An 18,305-nucleotide genomic window follows, 5' to 3' on the forward strand; every position below is an offset into this window, starting at 1 on the left:
GTCGCTGTAGTAAAAAAAAAAAAAAAAAAAACGGCACAGTTAGACTATGTGGAGATTTCAAGGTCTCAATTAATCCTGCACTACAAGCTGAACAGTATCCTCTACCCCGGATCGAGGACATTTTCGCAAATCTGGCAGGCGAACAGCGTTTTTCAGAGGTGGACTTAGCTGACGCCTATCTCCAGATGGAGATAGAAGATGATTCAAAAACCTTTCTAACCATCAACACGATTAAGGGTCTTTATCATTACAACAGGCTTGTGTTTGGAGTTGCTTCAGCTCCAGCCATCTGGCAACGTGCAATGGACCAAGTCCTTCAAGGAGTGCCCGGAACACAGTGTTATCTGGATTGACATTATTGTCACGGGGCAAACAGATGAGGAGCATCTAGAAAACCTGAAAAAGGTCCTTAAACGACTGGAGGAATTTGGACTTAGAGCCAGACGAGACAAATGTGAATTTCTCAAGCTCAGTGTCACATATTGATAGGGCTACCATCATCTCCTCTGAGAATAAATGTTCAGAGTCCTTGCCCTCACCTCTCAGCATCCCCTCCATCTACATCCTTTACAGAAACCAGCACTGTTTCAGCAGACAGTGAGGAGGTGCTCTATGAGGAAAAACGAAACCCGACCCGCATACACAAACCACCACAGAGACAAATAGAGACCATTTAGGGTCATGGTGATGGTTAGTCTTTTGACCTTCCGAAACAAGTGTTAAGTTCATTTTTGACTGTTTGTTGTTTGTTGTGTTTTTGGGCTGACATTAGTAATACCTTTGATTTTAAGGGTGGAGAGAATGTTATATATCTGCCTAGCAGAGCGGATTTCTTTGTTCCATTATTGAGGTCTGTTCCGAATGCTACCTCTGGTTTTTTTTTAGTCATGCCTGTGCCCGCGAGCTGTGTTCAGTAAAGCCTGGTGTGAGTTGCATAGTCATCTCGTCTCGTGTATTATTTCGTGCTTCATATAACAGACACAACATAAAGTAGTATTCTGCTTATATTTTTTCAAGCAACATATAAATGGCAGACAATTAATTATTTTATAGTGGATGTTTTACCAGTGGTTAAGAATTTGGAGGGATATTACAATCATTCAAAAAAATAATTACAATGATGATTCCCTGTCTGCTGAACTTGGCACAATAGCTATAGTTTCCCGTACAACAATGTATCTCACTGCTTAACCACTTGATGCATTATAGAGATTAACTAGGGAGTCACAAATGTTTCCTGAGAACTTGGTAAAATGGTTCCCCCCTACGTATAGTCATATGCCGATGTACCCTGCAATCTTCAAGCCAAAAGGAACTGTATGAAATATTCTGAATGACATAACTTCACAATCTGACTTGTGATGCAGTCTGGAATCACAATCATGGTTGTTTATTTGGTCAGAGGAGAACTGGCCACACGAATGAGCCTGAATTCTCTGAAGGGTTATTATTTTTGGTTGGTTTCCTTGCCTTACTTTCCTTATTTTGCCTTTGGCTAAGTTCAGCAATATTATTGATTTGACTGCACTGACACTATTGGACGAGAACTGAGTATGAGCAGAATGATGACATCATCGTTTTACCCAGAGCTGCTTTATAGATGAATTCTCATCTCATAATTTATTTTAGACAGTTGTTGAACTGAACTGAATAAACATTGAACTGACTTCAGCTGAATAATGACACTATTGTCTAGAGCTGCATTACAGCAGAATTGAATTCTGTTTACATCATTAATCATATATTTCCTGTTTATTACTAAAGCTACTTTGAAACAATCTGTATCACATGAGGCCATCATGGACCAAAAAGGCAAAAAAGTAGACATCTTAAAGCAGAATAAATCAACGTCTTTTAAATTGAGTGAGAATGGGGAAAAAATATCCTGAATAAATGAACTGCGAACACTGCAAAGGACAGACATTTGAATAACCAAAAAAACAAACAAAAAACAAACAAACAAACAAACAAAAAAAAATTTTGTTGAGTTTGCAGAATGAGTCTAATACTGTAGCTTGATAAATGTGCAACTTTTAATGGTGGTGTGCATGTGTAAAAAAAAAAAAAAAAAAAAAACCACTGACATTGAACTGACCTAACACCTAAGGTGTAAAAGAGCGTTAAGGAAGATGGATTTGTGTGAGTCTGGATTAGCTCTGCTGCTTAATCTATGAATTCTTTATTCTTGAGTTCTGTCTGACAGGTCATTACTATTCAAAGCATAAGGGCAGCAGGGCAACGTCTAGACAGCCGCCTCATTCACAGTGGAAGCCTGGAAAGGACACAGTTCCATCTCAGTGAGTGAAGGAAAAGTAGAGGACAGCATTATACATGTGGTATTCATACAAAATCCAGGATACAGAAAAAAAGTCAGGTCTGACAAAAATATATAATAAAATATTTCACACTATTATCAGTAATAACTTTCAAACACTACAGAACAGCAGTGCAGATCATGCATGAGTTTGTTTCCTTTTCCAGTTCAGAAGTTAACTGAGCCTTTAAAGAGCCCCTATCATGGATTTTTGAAAATGACTGTTCATGTAGTGTGGAAAATAGCTCTAAGGGAATGAAAACATCCTGCAGAGATTTATATCTGAAAGTGCACCGTAAATAAAGTTATTGTCTTTCAAAAGTGAGAGTCGACTCTGAGTCTATGAAATTAATTGTTTTTAAAATGAGTCATTAGCTGTTTCGTAGTGACATAGATACGAAACATTGGCATATTGACCGCGTCCAGTTACTGCGCGTGCAGACGGAAGTGTAAACTTGAAGTCTTGAACACATTCAAATATGATTCAAATACTTCAGCTCATGTCGAGAAGATGATGTGTTCTACATTGCAAAGACAGTTCAGCCACTTGTTTTCATTGCCCAGGCAGGGACGAGCATGTGAAGAATCAGTGGTTAGAGTTCATATTTGTAACGATACCACAACAGTATAGCCCGAACCTTGTGTTCTCATCATTTTAATGACGAATCATTCAAAAACATACAGTAAATGAATTCAAATGTGGATTCGCAAGCCTGTTGTTCCCGAAGGAGGGCTCAGTATCCAGTAATTTATGGATCAGGTTCGTCCTCCTCCGAATGACAATCTGTAAGTATTATTAATAATGTTTGCTGTTCTGTTTTCTGTAGCATGCCATGCACATTATAGTTATATTGTGTTGTGTGTGTTGTGTACACTCCGCGCAGCTTCTAAGCGGGGTAAAGTTAGTTTTGTTTTTTATATTCCCCAGATATTCACTGAAACATGGCAATTACCTTAACTAACTAATTACTAATTAACGATTAATAAAAAAATTAACTAATTAATTAACGACTTAGCCAAAAGTTATTTAAACCCCATTGCCGCTAAAAAGGCAAGGCTAACAATGTTTCACAAGCTTATTTTTCCGTATTTTCACTCTATATAATAAGCACTGCCCCTCAAAAGCCGCCGCAATGTGAGTTTCGCCGGAAAGCTCGCTCTTGACGGAGATGCGAGTAAGGGACCGTGTAGAAAGTGCACTTTTTCTGACACGTTTGTTCAAACACTATATACAATTTTCAACACTTGACAAGCTATAATCCATTAATGGTGATGGGCGTTCCATTTCCGACAATCTCTGCCTACGGTTTACCAATAACAACTGACTGGGTCATTTGACCAATCACTGCAGATTCGCGTCACTCAAAAAATGTGTTTGGGAAAATGAATCGTTGAACGAATCATTTGGGAGTCGTTGAGCAAATCAGGTAAAAATAAATGCATATTATAAGACAAATAAAGTGTTTTTTTTTTTTTTTTGCTTGCATGCACGTTAAACTGTTTTTGGGAACTCCTAAAACAAAAATAGGAACATTTAAAATGCTGTGATAGGAGCTCTTTAAATCTCCTTTATAAAAGCTTACAAGGCATAAATAGTCCTCACTTTAGATGAGCTCACAAAATAGTTGACTGACCATTACTAAATGCTTTATAACTACCTGAATTGCACATGAATTACAGTAGGAATACATGGAATACATAACACATTTATTAACACACTAAATGTCTAAATAATAAAATGTAGGCTACAAATATACATTTAAATAGGTTATTAATCATTTACTTGCACTTTCTAAATGATATTATGAACCACAGACAACTCCTAAACAACTGGTATGTAAATAATGTAATACTTAACATAGAAATGATAAATTGATCATTAATAAAGTATGAAAATACAATTATTAAATAAGCGTATAAATCACGGATAACGCATTCATAGCTGTATTTAATTATTAATGAATATTAATGCTTTATAAATAATGAATTAACTAATTTGCTTTATATGTATCTGAAGTGTGGAGTGGCCAATTCATCTAAAACCTTACATATTTTTTTTTTTTAATGAAATCTGCATGTTTCTTTTATTATCTTTAATGTTCATCTGCACAGATTGCAAAAGTACCATTAACAACGTTTTTACAAGGTGACTAAATATGAAATAGTTCGTTTTGTAATAACACATCCAAGTACATCACTTACACCGTTTTAAAAGTGTTGTTTTACACCAATCATGACCAATAGTTATCTGATGCGTGCACAAAATGATTACAGAAATCAACACTTATAACCATTGTGTCAATCAAACCTCTTCTGCAGATGTACTGTAAGACCAGACTAATATTTAGGCTTCTATACAGAGTGTGTGGCAGTGTCTGCGTGCGTGAGTGTGTGTGTGTGTGTGTGTGTGTGTGTGTGTGTGTCTGTACATAATGCAAATTATGTTCCATTAAAAATAAAATCCCCATTCTTCTGTTGCCCCATTGTCTACAGAGTGCTGTACTGCAGTAAAATGGCAGAAGAAAATTCAGTAATTCATTGGGCTACTGAGCAGAAACAATTAGAAGAGCTGAGGTGCAAAACTGATACGCGAATATACAACATGAACAGGCATTGTGCAGAACTACCTCATTACATTATCTATGTGTACACATGGTGTACAGCACTGGTAGAGAAGATTGGTGGGTGTTTTTCTGTGTGCAAGTAGTAAATTCTTGTGTGAATGAGATCTTCTGGCTTTAGGTGTTGGGTGTTCGCACATATTAATTAAAGATAAATGCATTTAAAGTAGAGAGGAAATTATGGTTACTGCTGTGTTGTAAAGTAGGTCACAGTGAAAGTGTGATAAATAATGGAGGAGGACTCCTTACTATACTGTAGCTATAGCCAAACTCCCACACAAGCTAGCGGTTAACACTACAAACCAGGGGCGTTCAGCATGACCAACACAAAAGCTGAGCTCAAATTAGCACATCTCTTTGAATGCACTATATGCCGGCAGGGACATATTGACCACCCACCAACCGTTTTGTCAATCCAACCTTTTTGTCCATCTAGCAGCAGCCAAATAATCCCATTTGCATCAAACACAACTGAATCCAACAAGCATAGGGTGTGTTCACACTTGGTCCTTTCAGAAGCTAAGGCACTATTACTACCTCTTGGTTCACTTCAAGGCACATGAGTTTGGTTTCTTTTAAAGAGCCCCTATCATAGCATTTGAAATGTTCCCATTTTTTGTTTTAGGAGGGCCCAAAAACAGTTTAGCATGCATGCAAGGATAAAAAACACTTTATTTGTCTTATAATATGCATTTAATTTTAACTGATTTGCTCACCGACTCCCAAATGATTCGTACAACGACTCATTTTTCCAAACCACTCCTTTGCGTGACGCTAATCGGCGGTGATTGGTCAGATGACAGACCCAGTCAGTTATTGTTTGTTAGCATAACGCATAAACATATTGATAAAGCACTACAGTACTACAAGACGCTCTATTCTTTATGACAACTCCAATAACAGCAACAAACATTTCACATATTTAAAAAAAAATGACATTGGAGACCTAGAAGCTGCGCTGAGCATAACTTACACACACACAGATACACGCGCACACACATACTGCCTCGCGCACCGACGCTACGTTCAAAACCCATAAAAGCAACAATTATTAATAATACTTACAGGTTGTGATTCGAAGGAGGAAGTTGATCCATATACACTGGGTAAGTAAGTTACTGAGCCCTCCTTCAGGAACAACCGCTTGCGAATCCACATTTGAATTCATTTATGTTTTTGAACTAACGTTATTCGTCAATAAAATGATGAGAATACAATCGGGCTATACTGTTGTGGTATCGTTGCAAATATGAACTCTAACCACCGATTCTTCACATGCTCGTCCCTGGTAAATGAAAACAAAGTGGCTAAACTATCTTTGCATTGTAGAACACAGTGTCTTCTCGATGCTATGATGAAGTATTTGAATGTGTAGACTTCAAGTTTACACTTCCGTCTGTGCGCACTGTGCGCGGTCAATATGTATCTACGTCACTACGAACCAGCTAATGACTCGTTTCAAAAACATTTCATTTCATAGACTCAGAGTCGACTCTCACTTTTGAAAGACAATAACTTTATATACGGTGCACTTTCAGATATAAATCTGTGCAGGATGTTTTCATTCCCTTAGAGCTATATTCCACACCATATGAACAGTCATTTTCAAAAATCCATTATAGGGGCTCTTTAAAGATGATTCAGTGTAACAGTACCTTTGAATAAATCCTGTCATCACTTACTCAACTTCATGTTGATAAAAACTGACTAATACTTCTATAGGGCACAGAGTGAGAACTGGTTGCTCTTGTCCATGAGATTTCAGGATTTCAAACTTCAAAAGGGATGTAAAAGCACCATAAAAATATTACTTCAACTTGTGCGCTATTTTCCAAGCCTTCTCAAGGATGTTTGTGTAAAACAGGATGAAATTTAAGTTGCTACACTCACTCATACTCTTCCCTTTCAGTGAGCTTTCAACCACTGCTATCATCTGGATCACTGAGTGGGTGAATCTATCTTGAGAACACACCTGTTTCACACTTGATTTGTTTGCAGTACTATGTATGCAATATATGTATTTTTTTTTTATACCTATGTTAACCAGAGCATTTACACTGGCCATGGATGTGCTGTGGCAAGTGTGTTGCAGGTATGTGACAGTCACAAAACTGGGAGCTTTGGCCAGTGTCCCGCAAGACATAAGCAGTGTCCCACATTTCAATTATGTCTGTTTTATTGTATTTCTGAGTGCCAGTCACAGAGCCGGACTCAATGAACAAAGCTAACAAAAAATTGATCTATTTGAAACATTATCACCCAACGATTTAACTAATAGGCTTTCCAAGTAAAAAAATAAATAAATACATAGAATAATTGTTACAAAGGGCACTTCAGCACTTCAGGTAATAGATTTATAATAGTTGGGGTTTCTGACTGAGAGTTGATGCATTTAATGTGCCCTATTTTAACGATCTAAGCGCATGGTCTAAAGCGCACGGCGCAAGTGCACTCAGGGTGTGTCCGAATCCAGTTTTGCTATAGTTTAATGATGAGGAAAATGGTTGTCCCTATTCTCTTTATGAGTAATGGGTGTGTTTTAGGCGTAACATGCAATAAACCAATCAGAGTTTCATCTCCCATTCCCTTTAAAAGCCAGTTGCACTTGTGCCATGGGAGATTTGCTATTTTCATGGCAGTAGAAACTGAACGCTTCTCTAGCGAGGAAACAGGTCTGCACATGTGTGAGGTTAAAGTGTGGACCATCTACAGGACAAGTTGGATTCCACTTTTTTTGGCCTTGGCACGGCACTGCACGGATGAATCCAATGTTTTAAGGAGAATGTGCGGCTGTCACAATCACAGATTTTTACTGCCATTCAGAATCACAGATTCTACTTTTTGGAAGTATGAACAACATAAAAACTTTTACCGGAACAAGTACTTGTCACCTGAACAAGTATACATCCACTTTTGTTCTGACCAACCAAGGGGAAAAAAGCATTGCATAAATCCTGAGTTGTCACTGGGGATTGTCGTTTGAACCTTTCTGGATCCGATGTTTAATTATATCAAGTGCTGTGAGAAAAGGCTATAAATCTCCACCTCCAACATCCTCACACACAATATAGCCTACGAGGCGAGACTCCTTCTGTATGTGTACAGATGTGCCATAATGACGCAAAGAGATGCTTGAATTTCCTACGGAAATCGAGCTAAGGCAAGCTGACAGTTTTGAACACTGGCTAGTTATGTACTTGCTCGGAAATTTATTTGGGATAATTTTGAACCCAAAAAAGTTATGGACTGGAGCTTTAAACAATGTGGAGCAGGATGTGAACCTAGACATCATCATATAGAGACTGTGTCTGTTCCACGAACTAGGAAATACAAAAAACTCTCAAATCCATTTAAGGTACTCATTTCAACAACAAAAACAAAACAAAAACAACAACAACACAAAAAAAACATATTTAATGCAGAAGAAAAAATGATAAAGCTTGGGTTGCTAAATATTCTATCCCTTTCTTCAAAAGCACTGTTGATATGATTAATGTGCTGTGTTTGACAGAAACCTGGCTAAAACCAGATGATTACATTACTTTAAATAAGTCCACCCAGATTACTACTATAAACATGAGGCTTGTTTAAAAGGAAATTGCTGTCATTTATAGCAATATCTTTAGCATTACTCATAAATCTATATATCTAATATATCTATATATACATTTCAAATATAATTCATTGGAAGTGATGGTGCTTTCTGATGGTGCTTGTTTTAGCTTATCAGGGATTGTCCCTGTGCTCAAGAATTTATTCATAAGAGACACCAAACATGTTCCAACCGAATCAAAAGTTTGTTTTAAGATACGGGGAGAAAGAACATCAAGAGAGCAGAAGGAAGGTTTCAAATGATCAACAGTTTCTCTGAGAGATAGAAGAGAAACACGGTCAAACACACTCCATATGGGAAAGGAACAGCCCAGTTCAGGCAAGACATTAGCAGATGATTGCAACTGGGATCTTAGAGAGGTGATCTTCTCACAGAAAAACTTTGAGAAACCTTCACTTAATGATACTGAAGGATTTGAAATCACAGTTATAGGAGGATTGAGAGCAGAATTTAACAGAAAATAAGGCTTTTGAACTATGATGATTTTTTTAAATTAAATTAGAAAAATACTTAGACTTAGCAGATATCATAGCTTTCTGAAAAGCACTGAGGGAGTTTTTCAGCATTTCATAAGAAATTTGTAACTTTTCATTTTTTCATTTACGTTCTGCTCGTCTACATGCTCGCCTATCAGAATTAGTACTTGCTGCAGATAAAGTCCTAATTGTTGATGATTTTAATATCCATGCAGATAATGAAAAAGATACATTGCTATTGGCATTTAAAGATATTCTGAACTCTACTGGAGTTAGACAACACGTGTCAGGACCTACTCATTGTCATAATAATACTTTAGATCTAATATTGTCACATGTTGATGCCGTTAAAATTCTGCAGAAGAGCGATGACATCTCAGATCATTATTTAATCTCATGTATAGTTAATTTAGCCAATGCTGCAAAGCCGACTCTGTGTTTTAAAGGTGCCCTAGAATGTGAAATTGAATTTATTGTGGCATAGTTAAATAACAAGAGTTAAGTACATAGACATGACATACAGTGATTCTCAAACGCCATTGTTTTATCTGTATTAGGGGAGCGCGGGGCACAACTTAACGCGGGGTTAAATGTAACACAGACCGTTTGCATAGTTCGTCAGGATCAAGCAGGCTGTCTTTCCTCTCTTTTTCTCTTGCTGCCAGAAGACGGTCTCCCACGAATTTGCGGAAAGTTTTGATTATATTTCGTGAAGATACTGGACAAAGAGTGTTTTGACACCATGAAAGTCAATTTTTTCATCATAGATTTTTTTCTGTTTCTGAGTTGGGTGTGTACGTTTCTAAATCTAACTTTATATTGCCTTAATCACTGTCTTGTTGGCTCAAACATAGCACCGTTTTGAAACACGTCAGCAATTCCTAGCGACTGTTAGCTAGGGTTAAAATATGTAATACACAGTGGGGTAAGTTGAACTTGAACTAAGTTGTAACACAGTGTTACAAACAAGCCACCAATTGTACAATGATAATGAAATGAAAACGGAGCCACACAACTTTTCAGGTTTGAGTGTTTATTTATACATTTTACTTTGTTGGACTTTCACAAACAATGTTGGAATTTAAAAAAAATTAAATGTTGTGTACTATGAATGATAACTTGTTTATTTATTACAAATATGGCCTGTTTTTAATGCAATAAACCCTTTAAATTTTTATTTTAAGCTCAGTTGTATTATTATTACTGTTATTTATAATAATAATAATTGTACATGCAGCTGCCACACACAAATCTAATTCAATTGCAATTACAATATTTTGTCATTTTATTTATTATTATTTATTGCAAAACTGTGCAGCCCTTTTCTATGTCTCTATCCATGATATTGATCCATAACAGAAGGATGATTGGATGAGGGATGGATGTATGGATATCTGTCTATAGGTGCACAAACAATATCAAACTATTCTAATATCAAACGTTAACTCTTTGACTCCCACTTCGTCTACTCTGTGTGTTCCTCTGCCCAGGAGGACGCGATCATCTCGGGCTTCATTCACTCCGGCACCGAAACAACAACACGGACCATGGATCACACAGCGGAAGACACGAGACAGGACCAGAGCTACCTTTCCGCCCCTCCTGGTCGGCGAGATCTTCACTCAGAACCGCTTCTCCCCTCTTCGCGAGCCGGAACGCGACAACGCCGTGATCATCGGCACATCTATGGTCCGTGATGTCTGTGCTACCTCGGGTAAAGGTAAGGTGCGCACTCACTGCTTTCCTGGTGCTCGTGTTCTTGATGTCGCTGCACAGGTTCCCGAGATCCTGAACGGGGACGAACGCGTCGGAGCTGTTGTGCTGCACGCGGGAGCGAACGACATCAGGCTGCGGCAGACGGAGGTTCTGAAGAAGGACTACAGGAGCCTGATCGAGACTGTACGCAGCACAGCGCCTAAAGCAGCGATCATCGTGTCTGGACCGCTTCCCACGTACAGACAAGGACAGGAAAGGTTCAGTAGACTATTTGCATTAAATGAATGGTTAATGTCATTGTGTAATGAACAGAAACTGCTCTTTGTAAATAATTGGCATCTGTTTTGGGAGAGACCCAGGCTGTACCGTGCAGATGGAATCCACCCCAGCCGAATCGGAGCGGCTGTGCTGTCGGACAACATCTCCAAGACGTTACGGACCAGATGACTAGTAAGTCAAAGTCCAAATCACAGCCTTTGCTGTCCAAACTTAACTAATATGCATAGTGTGGAACATTATATAGAAACTGTGTCTATTCCTCGTTTAGTGAAGCCAAACAATAAATCTAGTGCAGGATCTAGCAAAAATCTTATTGTAATTAAACCAGAAAATAAAAATATCAGTGAACAAAAACAATTTCTAAAGCTAGGTCTTCTAAACATTAGATCGCTCACACCTAAGGCGGTTATTGTAATTGAAATGGTCACAGATACCGATTTTATCATCTCTACACTGGTTACCTATTAAGTTCTGTATCAACTACAAAGTACTACTACTGACCTATAAAGCTCTAAATGGTTTAGCTCTTATGTACTTAACGGACCTTCTTTCGACCTAAAATCCACCGCGTTCCTTAAGATCACTAAATTCAAGGCTTCTAGTCATTCCTAGGATATCTATGTCCACTAAAGGAGGGAGGGCGTTCTCGCATTTAGCTCCAAAACTCTGGAATAGCCTTCCCGATACAGTCCGAGGCTCTGACTCGCTGACACAGTTTAAAACTAGATTAAAGACGCTTCTCTTTAGTCAAGCATTCACATAATGCTTACATTTTAGTCCTCTGTTATTCCATACGGAACCGTTTGCCACTGAAACGCATTACCGCGACAGTGGGGATCGACAGCCTTAGTCAAACGGGTCGGCGCGTATGGTTGAGTTGCGGAGAGTTTGTGAGATAGTGGTTTTCTAACACCGGCTCCCGTATAATGGAAATCATTATGAACATCAGCTATGCTAATTATCTCACATCTGCCTTTCTGCTGTTATGGCGTTCGTCAGGTCCAGTTTTGTGTCCAGCCTCTCACGGGGATTTCGGATGGCCCAACGCCTGTGATGAGAAGACCAGCGCCTGTGAAGAGACGACTCAACGCCGGCGATATGTTATGGCGCCGTTTTATATATAAACAATATTTATATTTAATATTTATATTTAAACAATACGAATGTTAGCCAGAGGAGAACTGGTCCCCGACTGAGCCTGGGTTCTCCCAAGGTTTTTTTCTCCATCCAATCTGATGGAGTTTTGGTTCCTTGCCACTGTCGCCTTGCTTTTGGCTTGCTTAGTCGGGGTTATTTAATATTTCATATTTAACAATATTATTGATCTGTGTTGTACTACTTTCATGTTATCACTGTGAAGCTGCTTTGATACAATCTGTATTGTGAAAAGCGCTATATAAATAAATATGACTTGACTATTCAAATAAAATAGTACTGAATTATGTTTGTTACACAAAATGTATTACAACTAACCCCTCTGTCTGTTACAATTAACCCCGCATATGGGGTAAGTTGTAACATTTGCACTTCTGTCACTTTCAGTCCAACTGTCCGAAAATGGTAGGTCCTAGAAAAAAACTTAAAGTGTTCATTTGTAGCAGAGATGTGTATGTTGCTTGTGTAAAAAAAACCTATTAATCTAACCTAATTATTTTTTAATTAATTGAGCCAAAACCAAAATGCGTTGGGTTGTGCCCGCTCTCCCCTACTTAATTCTCGTTTTTGAAAAACAAAAAAACAAAAAAAAAACTGAAAAATAAGTGGATCTCCACATAATACCGACTGTGACACAACAGTCGGGATCATTAATAGGACTCCAAACATCTGCATATGCCAGCCCATGTTCAATGACAGGTGGAACTGCGCAGCCGAAGCATGGCAATTGCTCAGTGTTCGGATGTACACATGAAGTATTTTTTGGTTCCTTTATCCGAGCCTCTGGAGAAACAATGGGTTAATTTTATTTTCTGTGGAAATAACAAACATTTCACCGACGACTGTTTCCTCAACTTGGGCCAAGAGCTGGCCTCAGATCGAGCTACCAGTAACGTTACACTTTCTGATGTGTAATTGTTGTTTAAGTTCAGACAGGTAAGTTAATCTTTCTCAAAAAACCGTTCAATATCGTTTATGCATTTATGACTAAAATATCAACTTCATATCATTTCTTTTAGAAGGATGAAATTGTCAATAATTTATATACAGAAAGCGATCAAAGAACAATCTTTCCACACAGCGCGAGTTTATCTGGACACTTGCCAAACTCGTTATGAATTTAATGACGCACGTTACACTGCACAACGAAGCTCTTCCTGTATGATCGTGTCTGCATTTGGTGAAAGCATTAGAGAATGCAGAAACTGCGTTGCAATTTTAATATCTTCATCCTCACGATCGACAGACTGTCCTCTGCTTGCTCAATGCTCATCACAGCAATATTTTATGTGATGGGAATAGATCTAAATACTTCAAAATCATCTCACGATTCGTTAATCTCGATAGCTGTAACATTAAAAACGTATAATAGCTGTAGTAAAATTATTCGAGAGAGTTTCACATGTAATACATACCTATTTCATATGCAAGCATGTCAGCCATTTACAGCAGAGGGCAGTTACACACAGCAGACACGCCCCTTCAAACAGAGTGTTCAAATCAGAGGCTAAAATCAGGCTAGGACAAATGGCTTTTATTTCTAAATTGTGACTTTTTTTGATCTAAAAAACATACTAACATTATAAGGGCAACCCAGGAAACATTATAAAATAATAAAAAAAAAAAAACATTTTTTTTTAAAGGCACCTTTAAATATGGTAGAACTTTCACTTCTGCCACTAAAGATTGCTTTATAAATAATCTTCATGATCAGTTTCATCTCGTCTGCATCCCAAATTGCTTAGAAGAATTTGTTGCAACAAATGATTGATTCTCTCTTTCCAGCACTTTAGACACAATTGCTCCATTGTGCTTAAAGAAGATTAAAGAAATTAGTCCAACGCGTGGTACAACGAGAACACTCAGGCCCTTAAGAGAGCAGCCAGAAAAATGGAGCGTAGCTGGAAGAAAACAAAATTAGGAGTTTTTCGCATTTCATGGATTGTGTACAGAAAAGCCTTACAAACTCCATTCAGAGAAAGAATTGTCTAAACTCGTTAAATCATCTAAATCGACAAGATGTATGTTAGACCTTATATACCGACTATTGAAAGAGATGCTTCCAGAGGTCATAGATCCTCTTCTTAATATTATTAATTCATCTTTGTCACTGGGATATGTACCAAAAATATTTAAGCTGGCTGTTCTTAAACCTCTTATTAAAAAAACCCAACTCGATCCTAGAGAATTAGTCAGTTACAGGCTGATCTCGAATCTACCTTTTCTATCAAAATGACTAGTAAAGGCAGTATCCTCACAACTATGTTCCAACCGGCTGCTCTCCTCTCATCATGATTTGCTCTTATCATCTAATCGTGATTGTATCTCTCATAGTGTTAATCTATCTTAGTGCTGAATTTGATACTATAGACCAGAACATTCTTTTAAATAGACTTAAAAATTATGTTGGCATTAGTGGAATTGCATTAGCATGGTTCAAATCATCTCTGTATCTGTATCTGTTACTGATATTGTTATCAGTTTTGTTGCAGTAAACGAAGAGATGTCTCCATCAAAAGTTCAGTATTGCGTACCACAAGGCTCAGTACTAGGACCGTTGCTGTTCTGTCACGATTCCTGTCTATGTGTTTGTCTTGTCTTGTGTGGACTCTAGTTATTTCCTGTTCCGTGCCATTTTTTGTAGTCATTTTGTAGTTTTTCTTGTTGATTAGTTCCCCCAGGTGTTTCTGATTTGCCACACCCCCTTGTTCCCTTGTTTAGCTTGTTTGTCTGTGTATTTAAACCTCTGTGCTTCAGTTGTTGGGTGTTGGTCCTTGTTTAAATGTTACACTGCAATTCTGAGCATTCTTACGGTTTTCTTGTCTCTTGGTTTTTGGATATCTTGCCCTATTCCCTGTATTACTCTCTTGCCTCTGGTCCTTGCCTGTTTTGTTTGTTTCTTTGTGTGTCTGTTTTGGACTGCCTATCTGTATATGGCTCTTGCCTGTACATTAGATTACGCCTCTGGATTGCCCTCAAATAAAGCTGCGTTTGGATCTACATCTACAAGCCTCAGAGCAGTTCATAACATGTTCACTCTGCTATGCTACCCTTGGGAGATATTTTTAGGAAGCATAGTTTTCTCTGCTATGCTGATGATACTTAGCTCTATATTTCGTCGCGCCCCGATGAAATGCACCAATTCACAAAATTAACGGAATGCATAGCTGATATAAAAATTTGGATGACTAGTAATTTCCTATGCAAACTACATTTCATAAGCAAACTACAGCTGATCCAAAATGCAGAAGCTCAAGTTCTTACCAGAACCAGGAAGTATGACCATATTGGTCCGGTTCTCTCAACACTGCATTGGCTCCCTACTAAATGTTGTATACATTTTAAAATAGTGACTACCAACAAAGCAGGTGGAGGTGGACAAGGAGCAGGCAAAGGACTGGTAAAAGCAGGCTGACAAGACAGGCAGAGAAGACGAGAGAGGTGAAGATGGTGAAAGCTTGAAGGGGCGTACTGAGCCATTCAAAATGGCAAATGTCTTTAGGGTATGTTCTCTATTCCGATGAATGACCTTTATGACTTTATGACTTTTATGACCTTTAACAGTACCTGATTGCAGCCTAATGTTCAGTCTAGGTCAGAGGTACTCAATAGGCGGACCGCAGTCCGGATCAGGACCCAGACGCAATACAATTACTGTAATCACCATGACAACTCACTCACTGTTGGCTGTGTGTGTGTGTTTCATTTGCGATGCAGATGTTAATCAATCTGTATTACCTGATTACTTGCCAACGAAAGTCATGGAGTGCTCAAAACCTGATAAAAGAGTTGATTCTGAAAATCGCGAATTTAAGACAGAGTGGACTGACAGTTATGCATTTGTGCTGCCAGTGGGGAGCACAAAACCAATCTGTTTAATTTGCAATGAGACGGTTGCCATTGTCAAGAGTGGTAACGTGAAACGTCCTTATGACTTCAAGCACGGACATTTTGACCACAATTTCCTGCTTAAATCTGAGGTAAGAGCCAGAAAAATCAAACAACTGCAATCATTATGCCATGAAACAGACAGTGTAATAGTTAGATCAGCCACCCAACAAGAACATGCAACTGAAGCCTCATTAAGAATGGCATGGGTCTTAGGAAAGCACAAGAAACCATTCTCTGACTCAGAGATTGTGAAGGAATGCATGAATGAAATAGCAATTGCCCTGTTTGAGGGAACTCAAAAAGATGACATCATACAAAAAATAAACCAAATATATTTGTCTGACTCCACCACTGTAAAGGGAACTGAAGTCCTTGCTGAGGATTTGCTTGACCAAATGAAGTCTGCAATAAAAGAAGGCTAAATGCATTTCATTGGCTTTGGATGAATCCACAGAATCCATCATGTTATTTCCATTGCTACCGATGGAGCTCCATCTATGACTGGAAGAGAGAGGGGATTAGTGGCACGCTTGAGAGCTCATCACCCGGACCTGCATATCATTGCATAATTCATCAGATTGTTTTGTGTGCCAGTCTTGGAGAAAAGTATGCAGAGGTCATGACAAGAGTAATTAGACTTGTGAATTTTTTGAGGGCATCTGCTCTGCAGCATTGCTTGTTGCGCTCATTCCTAACAGAGGTGAATGCATAATTTGATGATTTGCTCCTTCACAACAATGTCCGGTGGTTTAGTAAAGGCAAGGAGTGCTGGAGCGCTTTTGGACATAACACAAAGAGTTGGAAACATTTCTGCTAGATCAGAAGAGTGCAAAAGCAAAACAATTTGTGGAATTTATGCAGAAGAAAAAATGGAAATTGTTGCATTTCTATCTGACATTACCTCCCATCTTAGTGATCTCAACATGAAGCTCCAGGGCAAAAATAACACAGTGTGTAACATAACATCAGCTGTTTGTGCCTTTTAGAAGAAACTGGAGTGTGTTTAAGTGTGACTTACAGCAGGACCTGCTTCAATTCAAAAAGCTTTTAAATCAAACAACAGGAACACATCATCATCACAATCATGCTGAATTCCTGGACAAGCTGATAAACAGTTTCCACATTCTCTTTGGAGATTTTCCTCGGGGAAAACGATCTCAGTTACTTAACTGTAACCTTGTTCCCTGAGAAAGCGGGACGAGATGCTGCGCTGCTCAGTGCATTGGGAACGTCTTTAATCGTGACCAGCTGTGAATATTGTGTGTAACATGTCGATAGAAGACCTGGAGGTAATATAGCCTCGGTTGATGACGTCATCGCACGCATCTGCAACACAAGCCTATAAATAGATGAGCTGCAGGTGCATCATCAGGATATTTTGTCTGAAGAGCATTCCTGGGACATCTTCAGCACAGCAAAGCAGCGCAGCATCTCGTTCCGCTTTCTCAGGGAACAAGGTTACAGTTAAGTAACCGAGATCGTTCCCTTTCGAAAGCTACAATTGATGCTGCACTGTTCAGCGCATTGGGAACGAGAATACCCACGCTGCTTGAACATGTCCGGACCCCCACGGTTGTGCATGTGCTCACAAAAAAGCAAGAAGGCCCTTAGACAGTAGTCTGTGGACCAACCTGCCGCATGACAAACCTGTTGTAAGGGGGCACCCCTCGCCAAAGCACTAGAAGGGCAACCCCCTTGGTGGAGTGAGCTCTAAGACATACAGTAGGTCTTATAGGCGAAGCTTGACCGCGCGCCTCATAAGCAAGAGCAATAGCATCCCTGACCCAATGAGACATGGTCTGCTTGGTGGCAGCTGCTCCTCTGTTACTACCACCATAACAGACGAAAAGTTGCTCTGACTTACGCCACTGGCTAGTGCGGTGGATGTAAGCCTGAAGAGCACGGACTGGACACAGTCTATGAGATTTCTCCTGCTCCGGCGTTGTAAACGGTAGAGGACAGAAGGCTTCTAGAATGACCAGATGTATAGCCAAAAATGGAACCTTAGGCAGGTAATCAGGATGAGGATGCAAAATCACTTTCACTGCTCCTGGGGCAAAGTCTAAGCAGGATTGAGAGATAGACAGAGCCTGCATATCCCCAATTCTCTTCAAGGAAGTTATTGCCATTGGACAAACCATCTTTAGAGTCAGAAGTTTATCAGATTCTATAGGTTCAAAGGGGGTTTCAACCAGACCCTCAAGGACTATAGCTAAATCCCATGAAGGGATCCTGGTTTT

The 18,305-nt window shown here is 38.9% G+C and overlaps 1 protein-coding gene and 1 long non-coding RNA gene across 5 annotated transcripts in view; one reads left to right on the forward strand and one right to left on the reverse strand.

Annotated features, from left to right (window-relative positions):
* The window catches only part of fgf12a (fibroblast growth factor 12a), a 117,236-nt gene that overhangs the window by 12,482 nt on the left and 86,449 nt on the right, over positions 1-18,305 (reverse strand). The window lies entirely within an intron of this gene.
* LOC148981393 (uncharacterized) lies at positions 9,630-12,435 on the forward strand. The gene is made up of 3 exons (XR_016168493.1): positions 9,630-9,814; positions 10,515-11,190; positions 12,019-12,435. It is a non-coding gene; the product is annotated as an uncharacterized LOC148981393 (long non-coding RNA).

Source organism: Pimephales promelas, chromosome 5 (assembly GCF_988280905.1).
Source record: "Pimephales promelas chromosome 5, fPimPro1.hap1.1, whole genome shotgun sequence".
NCBI lineage: Eukaryota > Metazoa > Chordata > Actinopteri > Cypriniformes > Leuciscidae > Pimephales > Pimephales promelas.